Consider the following 15,520-nt stretch of genomic DNA (forward strand, 5'->3'; position numbering starts at 1 on the left):
TAACTTTCTCTGATCTTGGTGGCAGCTACCATGACCCCGTGTCTCTTGCATTGTGCATTTCTGTTAAAGCAACACCTTACAGGAGACACCCCAAGGTTTGTTACCAGCGTAAACTGAGCCTGCAACTGCCTGAACCCCGGCTGCTTTGCAACCTATTTGACTTCAAATTAGGAAAGTCTTGTGGGCCCTCAACGGCATGCAGACCACAGCTGGGACACACCTAGGTGTGTTTAAGACGGGATCAGGGCAACGCTGTGTAAGAGCTGTGACAGTCAATGCACACAAGGCTTTTCTTGTCTTGCCCTCAACTGTTGCATTTAAAACTAAATGTTTCCTGTAAGCTTCTTTATCCTCTTCCTCTGCCTTCATTCCTTTGCTTTTCTACTGCTTCCTCTCCACCAGCTTGAGATCAGACCATTGTATCTGATAAGATCTGGGGCTTCTAGAAGGAGTGATTCTGGAAATGCCATCTGGCTAACCATTAGATGTGTCCAGACAGACACTCCACAGATTATCTCCAGGAAGGAAGGCAAATAGATGAGAGTCTCAGAACTATTTATACAGCCATCCTGCAGGCTTTGGCCTGGAAAACACGAAACTGGGATTTTCAGGTTTTTTGATTACATTTCTCTCCACAGTGCCCCCCCCATATTTCATGAAGTTTAAATTATAACCATCTGTTTCAGAAGATATAAAAATCTTGAATTCTGTCTTCCTCCATGTTAACAGAATACTAACTGTTTGGGAAATCTTATACTGACGGAGATGCTCTAACTGTGGCAAAATCGGAATGTCACAGCTCATTGCCAGCATACCCCATCGGCTTCCTCAGTCTACAGATGGAAGAGCCATCTCTGAGATGCATCTGTGTGTGATGCTGACCATGTTCCTGTCTGGTGATGGCTGGTGGGATAGCCTTCTTGCGATTCTTACTAAAGACACCGAAGACCTATTTGTGTTCATTCTTTTGTTCATCTTTCATTCTTCAAATATCCCTGGAACATGACTGCTTCAACAGCTCGTATGCCAAAATTGTATTCTATGAAAGCTTTTCATGTGATGGTTTTAAAACAAGATGCACCATTGAGTTTTATACCACTGCCTCTGCAAGGATGACATGTAAATCTGCGAAGTGATCTATATTTAAAGAAAAAAAATCACCAAGACAGTTCGTGGTAAATTCAAAGGCTGTTCACACTTGTTCATACTTGGTGATTAATTAAACTTGTTTTCATTCTTACAGCCTAAAGAGGATATGGGAGTGAAAAAAATGCTGCTCTAAAATTCATCATCTGCATCTTCATTCCACTCCCCCCCAATAAATGATACTCAAATCTTTCCCAAAAGTCAGAGGCAAAATATAACATTATGGTTACAGAAGACACACCCCAGGAACCTCTCTGCACCATCTGGTTAAATTGTTTTTATATTTTTTATTTTTAAATTTAAATTAGAAACAAGGTTGCTTCACATGTCAATTCCAGGTCCCTCTCCGTTTCCCTCCCGTCCTCCCGTGCCCTCCCACCAACCCCCCCAGTATTCCCTCATTTCCCCAGGGAGGGTGAGGCTGTCCATGGGGGTGCCCATAGTCTGTCTTTTCATCCAGGGCAGGACCTGGACCCTCCCCCAAGAGTTCAGGGTGGGAGTGTGTCTCTCATTGTTGGATGGGAGTCCAAAGTCCATTTGTATACCCGGGATAAATATTGATCTACTACCCAAAGCTCAATAGATTACCTGGGCCTCCTCACTGACACCCACATTCAGGGGTTCTTGATCAGTCCCATACTGGATTCCCTGGATTCTCAGGCATCAGTCTGGGATTCAAGAGCTAACCCTTGTCAGGTCAGCTGTTTCTGGGGGTTATCTGGTTAATTTTTTAAGATTCCAATTCACTCTTCTCTCTCTCTCTCTCTCTCTCTCTCTCTCTCTCTCTCTCTCTCTCTCTCTCTCTCTCTCTCTCTCTCTCTCTCTCCTTTCAGAAACAATCCCCTGTCCATTGAGCACCAGTTGTTTTCTGAGCACTGTGCTGACTGCTAAAGATTGAGATAGAAACATACCTATTTTTATCTCAAAGTACCCGAAATTTAATGAAAACAAGCCATGTAAAGCATTACCTACCACAGGGTAAAGTGAGGGTGTTCCAAAAGCAGACTCCAAGGTGTGGGTGGATAGGGAGGGACTGTTCACAAAGCAGGGAACCATGCATTCTCTTCCACCTCATACGGCTTTCTGATAGCTAACTCCTTCTTATTTTATTATTTCATCTTCTTTTCAAATCTCTCTGTTCAAAATATGTGTTTTTCATCTTCTTTTACTCTCTCTGTCTTACAGCATGTCTCACAGATAAATATAACCTTTCCTTGCACCAGCTGGATTTGTTGGAGATGTAGAAATCGGGGAAAGAAAGATCTGGAGCGAGTGGTGCTACAGCAGCTGGCTGAGTTAACAATCTGAGGCACAGCCACAGTGTGGAGAGACAAAATAGGCGCTTGTGTCACAAATGCTCTCAGGAGAGAGGAACAACAAAATGAGTCAAGGATAAGGAGAGAGGGAACCCTCACTGTCCAGCTACAAAAGGAAAAGAGGAGGAGGCCTGGGAAGGTGGAGGGTCTCATTAACAGGGCTCCCTGAGAAGTCACTCCTCCCAACCTCAGGGACCTCATGACTCCTTGGCTCTGTTTATTCCCACAGAGCACCGGTGGGTAGGAAATAGGACAAATAAAAGCGTGTAGGGGGGAAATGGGGAGATGGTTAGCAAGTGAAGAAAAAATGTGACTACCACTTTGAACTATGACTTTAAAGAAGCAAGTGTTAAAAGCATTTGTTTTCTTTCTATATGGCAGGAAACACAAATGATGCTCTGGTTTATATTTAATTTTGAACTTTATTGTACTGTAATATTAAAATATTTTCAATACTGTTCAATTGTAGAACTTATTGAAACATTTAATGTATTCTACTAAAGTTTTTTTGTGGGATGGTTTTAAAACAAGATACACCATTGAGTTTTATACCAAAGTAATTCCTCTAGTTCATTGCTGTATCCTTAACATCTAAATTGTTCTGGCCCCAGAAGTAGCATTTAGTGGGTATTTGTAAAGTTAACAAATGGATTTACTGACACACAAAAGTACAACTTTGTCTGGTGAACATCTTGGGGAGAGCGTATATATTTTCTAAAGAATAAAAGTGTCATTCTAATGGGAAGTTAAATTTATTTTCCTTCAGCCTGTGCCCAGTGAAAGTTTAACTGTAGTTCATTGCTGACTATGTACAATAGGAAAAATAGCACATTTTCACACTGTGATAAAGTTGTTAACATGATACCTAAACTGATATTACACAGGAAGTTATGACCATGGGCCAGGAGGTCCTGGGACTCGAATCTATCAGAATGGAAGTGCACTTAGACTTAGAGGGATGCTGGGACAGACATTGGTACCAGGAGTGGGGGTGTTGCAGCTGGACAGAAGCAAAGGATAAGGATAGTCAGTAATCACTGTGCTGCCTCCATTCATCTGTTCATTTAAACATCCACTACTGAACCCTGCACTGGAGCAGAAAATGCACTCTGAGACACACCCAGAGGCCTACTCATAATGCATCAGAGAAGCAGATCTGTGGGTAGATAAGGCACACCAAGTCTGTGCATAGACACCGATCCAACTACTAAGAGAGGCTAGCCAGCTCAGCCAGAAGGCCAGTAAGACTCATGTGCTTGAGCTGTCCCACCAGAAAAAGAGGCAGAGCTGACTTTCAAGGGACACAAGGTACAAAGGTCATCTGAGAGAAGATGCAGTGAGAGATTCCATATTTATTTCCCAGTGCTGCTGAAGTAAAACATCTCAGATTGAGTGGCTGAACAATATTGAGGCGACATGTCCCAGGGGGAGATGCTATGAACCTGGTCTCCTCTGAGGCCTTTCCTTCCATGCAAGGCGGCTTCTCTCTTGCTATCGCCTCCCTTTTCATCCATGACCTGGCATCAGTGTGCTCTAATCTCTTCTGCTTTTTGGGTGTAGTACTGTGGCCCAGAGCACAACAGGCAAGCATTCTGCCACTGGGCTGTGTGTTCTAGCCTCTTGCTTTTACCTTGTGTTTTCAGGCAAAATCCCACTAAGTTGCACAACTAACCATGAAATCACTCCGTAGTCCAGGGAAGCCTTGACTTTGTAACCCCCCTGCTTTAGGCCCTGATAACTGGGATTGCTTTTCTGTGCCATAATGTCTGGCTGTTCCTTTTTATGTAGAATTATTTTATATTCGAAATCTTTCTCTTTGTAGAGAAGAGCCTGCCATGCCATGGTTATGATAACAACATTGAAAGGCACCTAAGTAACGAAACCGTGCCCTGAGGTATTCTGTAAACTTCGTAATCTCATCGACATGAGGCAAAAAGACCCTCAGGAAGCGTCTTTGGTTGCCACATTACTTTGCCCATTCAAGGACATTTAAAAGTGTATTTTATATTTTCTCTTCTTTTTTTCTTAAATAAATCATGGATCATAAATGACAATTTTTTCACCAAAATGTATAGTGTATTTCTTTGGTGTGTTTTGAATTGTTTCAGAAAAAAAAAGAGAGGGAATCTCTAAAAGTAAATGAATTAAAAATCTGTACAAATAAAAGTATTCACAGACAGTCATTTACAATGACAAAACTACACCAATCACTCACAGCACACAAAGCAGATCCCTACAAGTCCTAGGGGTGGGGGGCATGTCTTCAAGATCTCTGAGGGTAAATCAGTGTTCATTAGTATATGGGTGTGATATTTCTGCTGGGCTACAGTTTGCCCAAGAGATGTGTTGTACCAACTGAACATACACTGAGTAAGAGTTACTGTGCCAAGTCCTTGACTCTTTATATCCTGACCTGACAGCTCTGGCAAAGGTTACACATTCATCAGTGATTGCTGGGAACTATAAACCTTTTAAAACTTTTAACCTGTATAGCAACTCCTCCTCTTGTCATATAAATCATATATATTTTACACTATCATTTTAAAATAGAAGAGGATTTAGTGTTCATGGCACAGGTGAAAGAAAAATGCATTAAAAATGAAGACCTTCTTTAAAAAAGAAAGCAGGTTAATACAGTAGTGTTAAAGAGGGTTTGGCAGCATGATGTATGCAGCTATATTAAAGTAGCTGGATTTTGTTTGGTTTTTACTTGTTCTTTAAATCATACAAGGAAAGATACTGAAAAACAATCTTGTACAAAAATAGTGCTACAGTGAGATTAATAACAAAATCACAAAATGATAATTTTTAAAAAATTAAAGTTTTGGGGTATGTGTATAACAAAGACTTTTGGATACAGGCACCGCCCAGGATTGCCTGGCAGTGCGGCAAGTGTGTGCTTTACAATGACGAGGCCTTTACAGTCAGGCTCAACAAGGAGACTCAAAAGCAGCTCTTCTTATGGTGACAAAGGATCCGACAAGCACTGGGACATAGACAGGGCCTGCTTCCCTTCTGCATTAGGTTCTGGCCTAATGTTCTCTTTTTCCCTTTAATACATTCTCTCTCTCTCTCTCTCTCTCTCTCTCACACACACACACAGGGTATATCCTAATTCTACACTCATTTTCCCTGCTACAGTCCACCTCCAGGCCTGTCCTACAATGTACAAGTCCAACTCAGTTGCTTTCTTTTATTTGCTATTACTTTTTTTTTCAGTGCTAGAGACTGGACCCAGGGCTTCACACAAGCCAGGCAAGCTCTCTCCCATTGATCTACATCCCCAGTCCTGGGTTTTCTTTTCTGAATGTGTTTCTATTTTTATAACATCTACTTAGTCACTTATTCATTTAGGGTGTACACACGTGTCATGACACACATGTGGAGGTCAGAAGACGGTTCCCGAGAATTAGTTTTCACCTACCACCATATGGATCCTGTGGGTAAGCCTCAGGTCCTCAGGTTTGGTGGTCAGCACCTTCACCTACTGAGCCATCTTGCCAGCCCATAATGGTCATTCTTTTTTTATACATAGCAATGGGTTTTATTATGACATTTTCACATGTATGCACAATGCATTTTAATCCTATTTTCAGGCTGTTACTGTCTTGTCCCCTTCGCACTCCCTACAGTCTTCACCTTTCCAAGCACCTCCACGCCTACTTTCATGGTTTTAAAACATTATTATTATTATTATTATTATTATTATTATTATTATTAGTGGCCCACATGGCTAATGATGCAGTCCTAAGTATCCTCCTACAGTGTGTCTTTTTTTTTTTTTTGAGACAGGGTTTTTCTGTGTAGCCTTGTGGACCAGAGAGTTGCCTGCCTCTGCCTCCCAAGTGCTGGGGTTAAAGGGTGTGTACCACCACCACCACCCAGCTTTCTGTTTGTTTTTTAAAGAGAGAAAAAGTATTTTAGTTAAATTAGTTATATGTACAAACGCCATAGGGTTTCATATTGAATAAATAGGGCTAATTAGACCTGGTGGCAAGTCTGAGTCACCAGTTTGTCTCAGGCTCAGCATCATCTCAGGTTAGGACACGTTCCAAGGACTCCCATGCTGTCTCACTCACTAAAAATAATTCTAACATACGGTTTGCACAACTTCAGGGTTCCCATACATTTCCTCTTGTTCAAATTCAGATGTGGTTACTTTGCTGGAAAGTGTGTGAACATGGGTTGAGACCCAATGGCCTGGCCAATGACCAACCATTGAGGTTGGTTACCTGAAGGAACAGAGTGCTGGAACAACTCCTGGTTGGTTGCAGCTCAGGTGACAAAGGGTCACTCATTAGAGTCCCCACTGACAATAGTCTGGAGAAGCTGTGGTGTCTTGCAGTGAATCTTCATGTGTTGGGTGAATGTAAAATTTATCACAGCATTAAATCTTACAGTAGTAAGGCTTGTCGACACTGGTATGGACACAGGAGTGTTTTTTTCAATCACTGCGATTGGCAATCAAATTCACTTTAGAAAGGTCTTTCCCCCGCAGGAGTACGCTTGTGGATCTCCAGGCTCTCAGAGCCCAGAAAAACCATGTTGCAGGCCAGGAAATGCAGCTTTGTGCACCTGGGTGTGGTTGGTGAGCTTGTACTTGGCCTTGAAGGGTTTGCCCTTGTGCACGGAGAGCTCTCCCAGAAGCGCCTCGTTTCCTCTTCATATGAGGACACGGGTAGAGTGGAAGAGGGACACCCTATGGGTCTCTTTTAATTAATTACCCTCTTAAAGGCCCTTTCTCCAAATACTGTTGCATTTTTAGAAGGAGACTTTTCAGATGCAATTTGTAGTAATGTAATGAATGTCATTTTTAACAAAGTGCATCAGTACTTCTACCTACAGAAGTCAGTAATCAATAATCCATGCAAGATATGTGAGGGATAAAATAGCCACTCAGTACAAGATTGGCCCAGAATTAGTGTCACCCAAAGGGGAAAATATAAAAGGAGTTCTTAACTGGTCTAGATAATAAAAAGCTGGAGGCAGATACAGAAGGAAATGCTGAGAGATCAGAGAGAAGGAGCAAGCCACAGCACACCTTACCTCCTAAGCGTCTCAGTAGAGCAGAGAGCGATTTCCTGTTTCTCCCTGCTTATATACTGTTTCTGCCCAGCTACCTCACTTCCTGTCTGTCTGTACAGACCTCCAGATCTCTGTGGTTAACTAGTGGTAAGTTACATTCTCTGACCCCCAGTCAGGCTTTATCTATGCAAGAAAGATATCACCACAGGAAAAGTAGACTTACACAGTATCAGACACCACATCACAACTAAACAAATGGCTACTGGTCTACTTTTGATGAGATTTCAAAATCTGAAACATGTGGAAAAGATAGGACTTTTCAACCACAACATCTACATGAGACCATTTTTTTTTTACATGAGATCATTCATTGCGTTACTATGCTGTTAGAGCATAGTAAACCTAATATTAAGGAGCTCTGAAAGCTTAAAAAAGGAAGCTGGGTGTGGTGGTGCACACCTTTAATCCCAGCACTCTGGAGGCAAACACAGGTGGATCTCTATGAGTTCTAGACCAGCCTGGTCTACAGAGTGAGTTCTAGGACAGCCGGGGTCACACAGAGAAATACTGTCTTGAAAAACCAACACACACACACACACACATGTGCATACGTATATATATATATGCTCATAAATTTTCTTAGTGAAGTTTTTGGTTTGGAAAATGCAGTTATTTTCATTAAAATGTCATTGATATTAATATGCAAAAATGTATGGTTACTCTTAAAAGATTTAATAAGTATTGTAAATTTTTAATACGAGGGCTGGGGAATATAGTACTGTTGGTAAACTGCTTATACAACAGGCACAAAACCCTAAGTTTGATCCCCAGCAACACATAAACTGGGTGTGAGGACACACCTGTAATTCAGCCCAGGGATGGAGGCAAAAAATCAGAAGTTCAAGGTTGTCCTCAACTACATAGTGAGTTTGAGACCAGCGTATGCTGCATTAGAGCTTGCCTCAAAAATAAACACATATGAAAGAAATAAATTTATAATAGAGGAAATAACTATTGAACCATAAAACAAATCAGGAGTTACTTTTGGGAGTATAAAGAGGTCCTGAGCCACAAGCATTTGAGAACCACTGCTTAGAAAACACTTTGATCATAAAGCACACTAGGAATATGTCAAAAGGCAGCAGAAGGCTATCTGAGCTGTGAAGGGTGAACTCAGCAAAAGATGAAGAGTGTCTGCCAGCAGCCATGACAGCTGCTGTGTGACCTAGTGCAGGGACCTTTTCAGGTGCATTTGCCACTTTTTAAAAGAGTTGTTTAAGAAAAGTTAACATGTGTTGCCAGGTGATGGTGGCACACGCCTTAAATCCCAGCACTTGGGAGGTAGAGGCAGGAAGAGCTATGTGAATTCCAGGTCAGCCTGGTCTACAGAGTTAGTTCCAGGACAGCCAGGGCTACACAGAGAAACACTGTCTTGAAAAAACAGACAAACAAGCAAACCATGTGTTTAGGGAGTTATAAACACATGCATGCAGATGTGTAGAGGGCTGAGAAAAGGGCTTTGGGTCCTATGGAGCTAGAATTACAGGAGGCTGTAAATGTTTTTAATTCTGGCATGGATGTGGAGCTCAAGGATTTGAAGACTTAAAATGTATGTCACTAAAGCAAAAACAATGATAGCAATAAATGCCCTTAATATGAATTCCAAGAGAGCAGGAGACTAGATGTTGAAGGAGATCTTCTCCTTCTATCTCAGTCCCACTGGTCCAGTTTTGCCTGCCCACCAGGCCCACAGCCCCTTAAGAAATAACCATCCAGTGACTTGATATATTTTCGTAATTGTTTGGCCATTGGCTTAGGCTTCTTATTGGCTATCTCTCTCATAATTATTAACCCATTTCTACTAATCAATGTATTTCTACATGGCCTTTGCTTACAAGTGATGGCCTGGATCCTGCCTCCCTAGAGGCTACATGATGACTGTCCTTTTTCTTCCTTTCCTTGTTTCTTTGTTTAGAATTCCTACCTAGCTAAATTCTGCCTGTCTATTGGCCAAAACTGCTTTATTCTTCAACCAATAAGAAAAACATATTCACAGAATACAGAAGGACATGGTCACTGATGTCTCATGATTAGGACAATGGCTAGCTCATAATGGCTTGCAATAGAAATTTATTGCATATAAATGAATACATGTCATCCTTTTATGCACTGTGATTAACAATTGGCCATGAAATATTTATTGTGTGCTCAGAACTGCCTTACAGAATACGAATTATATATTCAAACCTAGACATAAAATTTGACACCAAGATGTTTACAGCATTACACACAGGATCTTTGGGTGTTGAGAAGGATTATAGCAGTAAGTGCTGGAGTGATCAAGGAGCTGAGATTTTAGCTAGCATGAAAATTATACAAAGGCTGGGTGGTGGTGGCATGAGCCTTCAGTTCCAGCATTTGTGTGTGTGTGTGTGTGTGTGTGTGTGTGTGTGTGTGTGTGTTGACAAGCGTGCGCCTTTGTGAAGTGTCTAAATGTCTGGGACAAACACAGAAACAGAATTCCTGATTTAGAGTTTTTGTATCTGCTTAATCTGAGGTAAAAATCACAGGTTCTGTCCTGAAAAACTCTGTTCCTTTCCCTTCTTCCAGTTGTGTTAAGCTGGCCCCTTCCACAATTCCTCACCCATGATGTTATGCTTTTCCTTTTTCTTGAATTTTTAAGAAAAATTTACTTTAAAAATGTTGGACCATTCAAAACAACAATGTGAGGACTTTTCAACCAGAGGGAATGTGAATGTCAACATAGTTGAAAAGTCGTCTTCCTGTGATGAAGCCAAAAGTGGTCCCCCTTGGGATATATCAATATTTGGGAGAACTTACTTTGTAAGATAAAAAAAATTACCTTACATTGGCTCATAACTATTTTCTTTTTTTAAATTTAACTTCTTTATTGATTCTTTGGGAGTTTCCCATCATGTATCCCAATTCTGCTCACCTCCTGATTACCTCTAATTCTTCCCTCACCCCTGAAGTGTCCCCCACAAAAGAAAAGAAAACAAAGCAAGCAAACAAACAAAAACAAGAATGAAACAAACCCAAACAAACAACAACAACAACAACAAAAGCTCCCTTCACTTCTTCCTTCCCACCTCTCCAATACCTACCCCTTCGTTCATCCTAGTTCGTTCATCGGGGGCCTCAGTGTGTCACTCAGTACACCATTTTGTTCAATCAGCTTTGAAAGGTTCCCATACCCTGACACTAACTCTCTCGGCTGATGCAGGAATCCGAATCAAGTCGAATTAAAATAAAAGACCAGGTCTATTGCTGAAACGTTCCCAGGTGATTTTCCTGACCACAAGAGATGAGGCTGAGAGGAGACCAGGAAACCCCTGGTGGCCGCTCGCCAGGAGGCAGTTTTAAATACCCGGTAGGTGCAGTCTTATAGGCTGGGGGTGGGGGCCACTGCTTTTCGGGCTTTCTGAAGGCAGGGTCTGGAAGGGGGAGTGCCTAGGCAGAGTTCCCAGCTAAACAAGCTTTACAGGTTCAAGGCCTCTGGTTTCTGGTTCACAGTCATCGCTGGATCCTCACGGGAACTCCTCTGGGATATCCCGTGGCCACCCCGAGTCTTAAGAGATCCTTCGGGTATTCCTCAGGACCAGTCCCTTCACGAGGTCCTAGCTGGGGAAAATGTTAGGGTCGGCCAATCCAACGTCTGGCTGTAGGTCTAGGAGGCATCTGAGCTGGTCAGTCTAGGCCCCTAGGGCCACCCACCTCAGGCCGGGAGATGGAGTCAGCAACTCTACTCCCATTTCCTCAGGGTCGGTTCAGCCTTGGCTGTGGTGAGGGGTGGAGGCCATCTCTCCCGAGTGCAGGGGTCAGCTCTCCTGTGAGGGTCGGGGCCAGCTCTCTTGCTGAAGTGTCCAGCAAGAAGCAAGGCCATCTTTCCCTGGGCCAGCGAGGGAGGCCAGCTTTCCCTGGGCCAGCGAGGGGTGGGGGCCAGCTCAGCATGGCCCTCTGATTTCATGGTTCCTTAGGCCCCCTGAAGTGAGGCGGGCCACAGACATCAACACAGATCCCAGCTGCAGCTGGACCATGAACCCAGACATAGCTCTTGGCAGAGACTTGGGCCCTGGCTATTCAGATCTGGGTGACTCTGGCGGCAGGCAGCACGGCCCCTGGACACCAATAAGACTACATGTTGTGGCTCAGACCCACAACGTTCATGTGGCCTTTGGTGGCAATATGGGCCACAGACATCAATACAGACTTTGGCTGTGGTAGAACCATGAACCCAGACATGGTCCTCTGCAACAGCCCTGGTCTGGTTGTCACCATGGCCCCAGCAGCAAAGGCTACTCAGATCTGCACGGCCCTGGGTGGCAAGCAGACCTCCCCCTCAGCCTATCCCTCGATGTCTTCATTTCTTCCTTTCTCCTCTTTCCACAGTGCATGAATTATCCCACTTTTCTTTCTCTCCTATTTGTCCACCACATATTTGCTTATCGTGAGACCCATGGATGTCCCCAACCAGCCAGGGCCTTGAGAACCCTGCCTAAGCAGAACTGCATGGGGGAGGGGGCAGGTGTGGATTTCTTCCTGCCACCCAGGGCCTTGAGGACCCTGACTGGCTAGTCCCCATCTGAGCAGAACTGCACATGAGATGCTAATCCTTCTCTCTATTTTTACTTTACTCCAAAACAGGCTTCCTAGCATTTGGAGAAACCTTGGGAGTCCCTTCAATTATTCTTTTGAGAGCCAGCCACCCTCTAATATGAATTGACACATTTCTATTGACCTCCCCCCGGGGAATCAATACTTTGGTCCTTGGTCAGCATTCTCATAGACTTCAAGAGTGGCTCTACTTTATCCACCACGTCCCAGATGCCTGGCAGGTGTGCTGCACAGCTCTAAGAAAGGTCTGTAAATACCAGTGAGGTCCCTTCCCTTGATCAGGGAGAGGTGTGGGCAGGGCTGGCCTTGGTGGTTCCCATGGCACCTGTGGCTTCTGATGCTTGTAACTGAAGCCAGCACCCAGCTGGACCAGGCTGGACCAGAAAAATAAAGGTTCAAGATTATAAAGCACTCATCCCTGTGTGGCTGTGAAACGATCCTGTTGCTAACATAAGATCTCTGAAATCACCGAACTCCAGCTGGGCTCCCAACTGTACCCTGAATCCCTAGTTCCCAGGATCAGTTGCCCCCAAAGAATGGGGGCTATTCTGTCATGAAGAGGCTGCTAGCAAGACCTGGAGCAACGATGGAACATTCCTTGTCAGATTTGTACCTTCTGTCTTTGGACGGGTGCCTGGTTCTGGCTTGATATCATAGTGGCACGTAGCTGACTAGAGTAGGGAGTCTATGTTTGCCTCTTAGGTATTACGTGGATCATGTCTCACTTGCTGGAGTTCAAGGAACCTGTCAGGGCTGGATCCTCTGGCATCTCTCCTATGACACATACAGAAAGGAATATAAGCCCTGCTGGTCTTTGTCTCCTACAACAGGCCACGTGCATCATCTGTCACGTTTCAGGTTAAGCTCTGCCTCTGCACCCCAAGAAACTTTGTGTCCCCGAGGCCTAGAGGGTCCCATAGTGTCAGGGCAGTAAGACCCACTAGGGAGGACAGTCCTGAAGGAAGATCCATGCTCTTGAAAAATCAAACAAGAAAGAAGAAAAGGGAGGAAGGAAGGGAGGGAGGGAGGAAGGGAGACAGAGAGAGAGAGACAGAGAGAGAGACAGAGAGAGAGAGAGAGAGAGAGAGAGAGAGAGACAGAGAGAGAGAGAGAGAGAGAGAGAGAGAGAGAGAGAGAGAGAGAGAGAACGAGAGAAGTAATATGGATATGGGCTACTGTCTGGAGTGTGCACACAGATCTTAAAAACATCCCATGAAATAAGATAAGAATGTCGTGGATTGGATGGGCAGGAAAACCACGTTTCCAACCTGTCTCTAAGTCACTGTAAAGTTACATTTATCAAGGAAGGATGCTATAATGCATGATTTGTTGACTGGATTTACAACTGTTAAATATTGAGACATATGGGCTGCAGCCCTCTACTAGAGGTTAGGGGAGAGGTCTGAGAGCAGAAGTGGGCTTATTCAGACACGAATTCAGAATGTCCTGAAACTCAAGAGAGAGATGTTGGTGGGGTATGAAGAAAACTGGGTCTAGGAAAAGATTTTCATGGAAATATGGACACCAAGGATCTGTCAGCTTCAGGAAGGCATAGCCTACCTGTGTCCCACCCTTGTGCCAAGAGCACATGACAGTTCATCCAAGGCAATCATATAGTATTTGTTGAATGAGTCAACAAATATCATCCAGCATGGTACAGAAAACAAATACTCAATTAATTGTTAGGAAATTATTTTTAAATGTCTAAATAGTTACCATATTAATAATATAAATATAAACAATGTGTTGTAATGATCTAATTACAAATATACACAATAGACTATAAATAATTTTTATTTAATTAAAATATGAAATGAATTTTAAAAGCTTTATCACATACAGATAAACTAAATTTAGTCTTAGAAAATTTCACTACTGTTGTGGTTTGAATGAGGATTGTCCCCCATCGGCTCTTGTGTTTGAACACTTGGTCCCTAGGTCGTGACACTGTTTGAGGAAGTCATGGAGGTACAACTTTGCTTAAGAAATTATGTCACTGGGGACAAGCTTTGAGGGGTCATAGCCTCACCCCACTTCCTGTTCCCATTCTGATGAAATTCATCTGTCTGCTCCCTTCTCCTGCTCTCAAGCCATTATGAACCCTATCTCTCTGCAGCTGCAGGTAAGCCTATTACCCCTTTCTACCTTAAATTGCTTTGGGTCATGGTGTTTTATCACAGCAATGGAAAAGTAAGTAAAAAATACCAAACTCTCACATTCAAAGTCCGAGAAAGGGGAGATTTTTTTATGCTGATGTCAAGTGAGTCCATCCTAATGCTCCCCCAATCCGGTGCATGCTTTTATCACAAAGAAAGTTTTTGCGTTGCTTGCAGTGTCTTCAATACATCTTCCTTTCCTTGACATGTTGATCTTGTATTTGTAGAAGGAATTCATCCACCAAGATAATAAAGCTATGCTTCTTGGACAGGTCTGCCAAGTAAGATTGCATTAGGCTGTTTCTATTTAAACACCCATTTCAAGTTCTTGAGAAATTCCCTAGCCCTGTCCTCTCAGTGTACTTGTTGGCAGCACTTGTGCCTAATGTTAACAGCACTCTTCTGTTACCAAGAGATCCAAAAATGATCGCTAGCGTGTGAGTGTGTTCCATCCCTGTGTTGGAACCTTCATTTCTCAATGTGACTGGTTGTGAGGGGAGGGAGACTTCATGGGAAGTGCTGGCCTCAGGAAGCCAGAAGCTTCATAGACTCACGCCTTTCCTGCCTGTGTGAGTTCTGTCTCTTGTGAAACTGGATTAATTACCTTGAGAGTGAGTTGTTACCAAATCAAGTTTGACTTTCTCAACTCTCTCTCGCCTCCTCCATTGTCAAGGATCCCTTCCACTTTCTGTTGTGGGTTCCAGCAGCACAAGGGCCTCATTAGATACAGCCTCTCTCAATTGGAACTTACCTGGCCCGTAAGACAGGGCCAAATAAGCATTGTGCCATTATAGATTACCTAAATACTCTGTTACAGCCACAGAAAACAGACGAAGACAAGTACACATTTGATCTCTAGCCAGAATGCACTGATGTATCCTGCTTCTATAGAAGGCATGACATGGGCCAACCTGACACACTCATGTACAAATGAGTAGAATTCAAAGTCCAGAAACAACACCAAATATTTATGACTAATCAGCAACAATACCAAGACAACAGAATATAGAAGAATAGTCTCCCCGCCAATGGATAGTCACATGTAAAAGAAAGAAGTTGGACCCTTGGTATCTTAGTTAGGGTTTTTATTCCTGTGAAGAGATACCATGACCAGGGCAACTCTTACAAAGAAAACATTTAATTGGGGTGACTTGCTTACAGTTTCAGGGGTTCAGTCCATTATCATCGTGGCAGGGAGCATGGTGGCATGCAGGCAGATGTGGTGATGGCTACATCTTGGCT

General features: G+C 43.2%; 1 pseudogene; it reads right to left on the reverse strand.

Annotated features, from left to right (window-relative positions):
* Nucleotides 1-6,552: 6,552 nt before the first annotated feature.
* Nucleotides 6,553-11,025, reverse strand: LOC110342975 (annotated as a pseudogene).
* Between the last annotated feature and the right edge of the window lie 4,495 nt (nucleotides 11,026-15,520).

The sequence above is a fragment of the Mesocricetus auratus genome, unplaced genomic scaffold (genome assembly GCF_017639785.1).
Source record: "Mesocricetus auratus isolate SY011 unplaced genomic scaffold, BCM_Maur_2.0 Super-Scaffold_100676, whole genome shotgun sequence".
NCBI classification, from domain to species: Eukaryota; Metazoa; Chordata; class Mammalia; order Rodentia; family Cricetidae; genus Mesocricetus; species Mesocricetus auratus.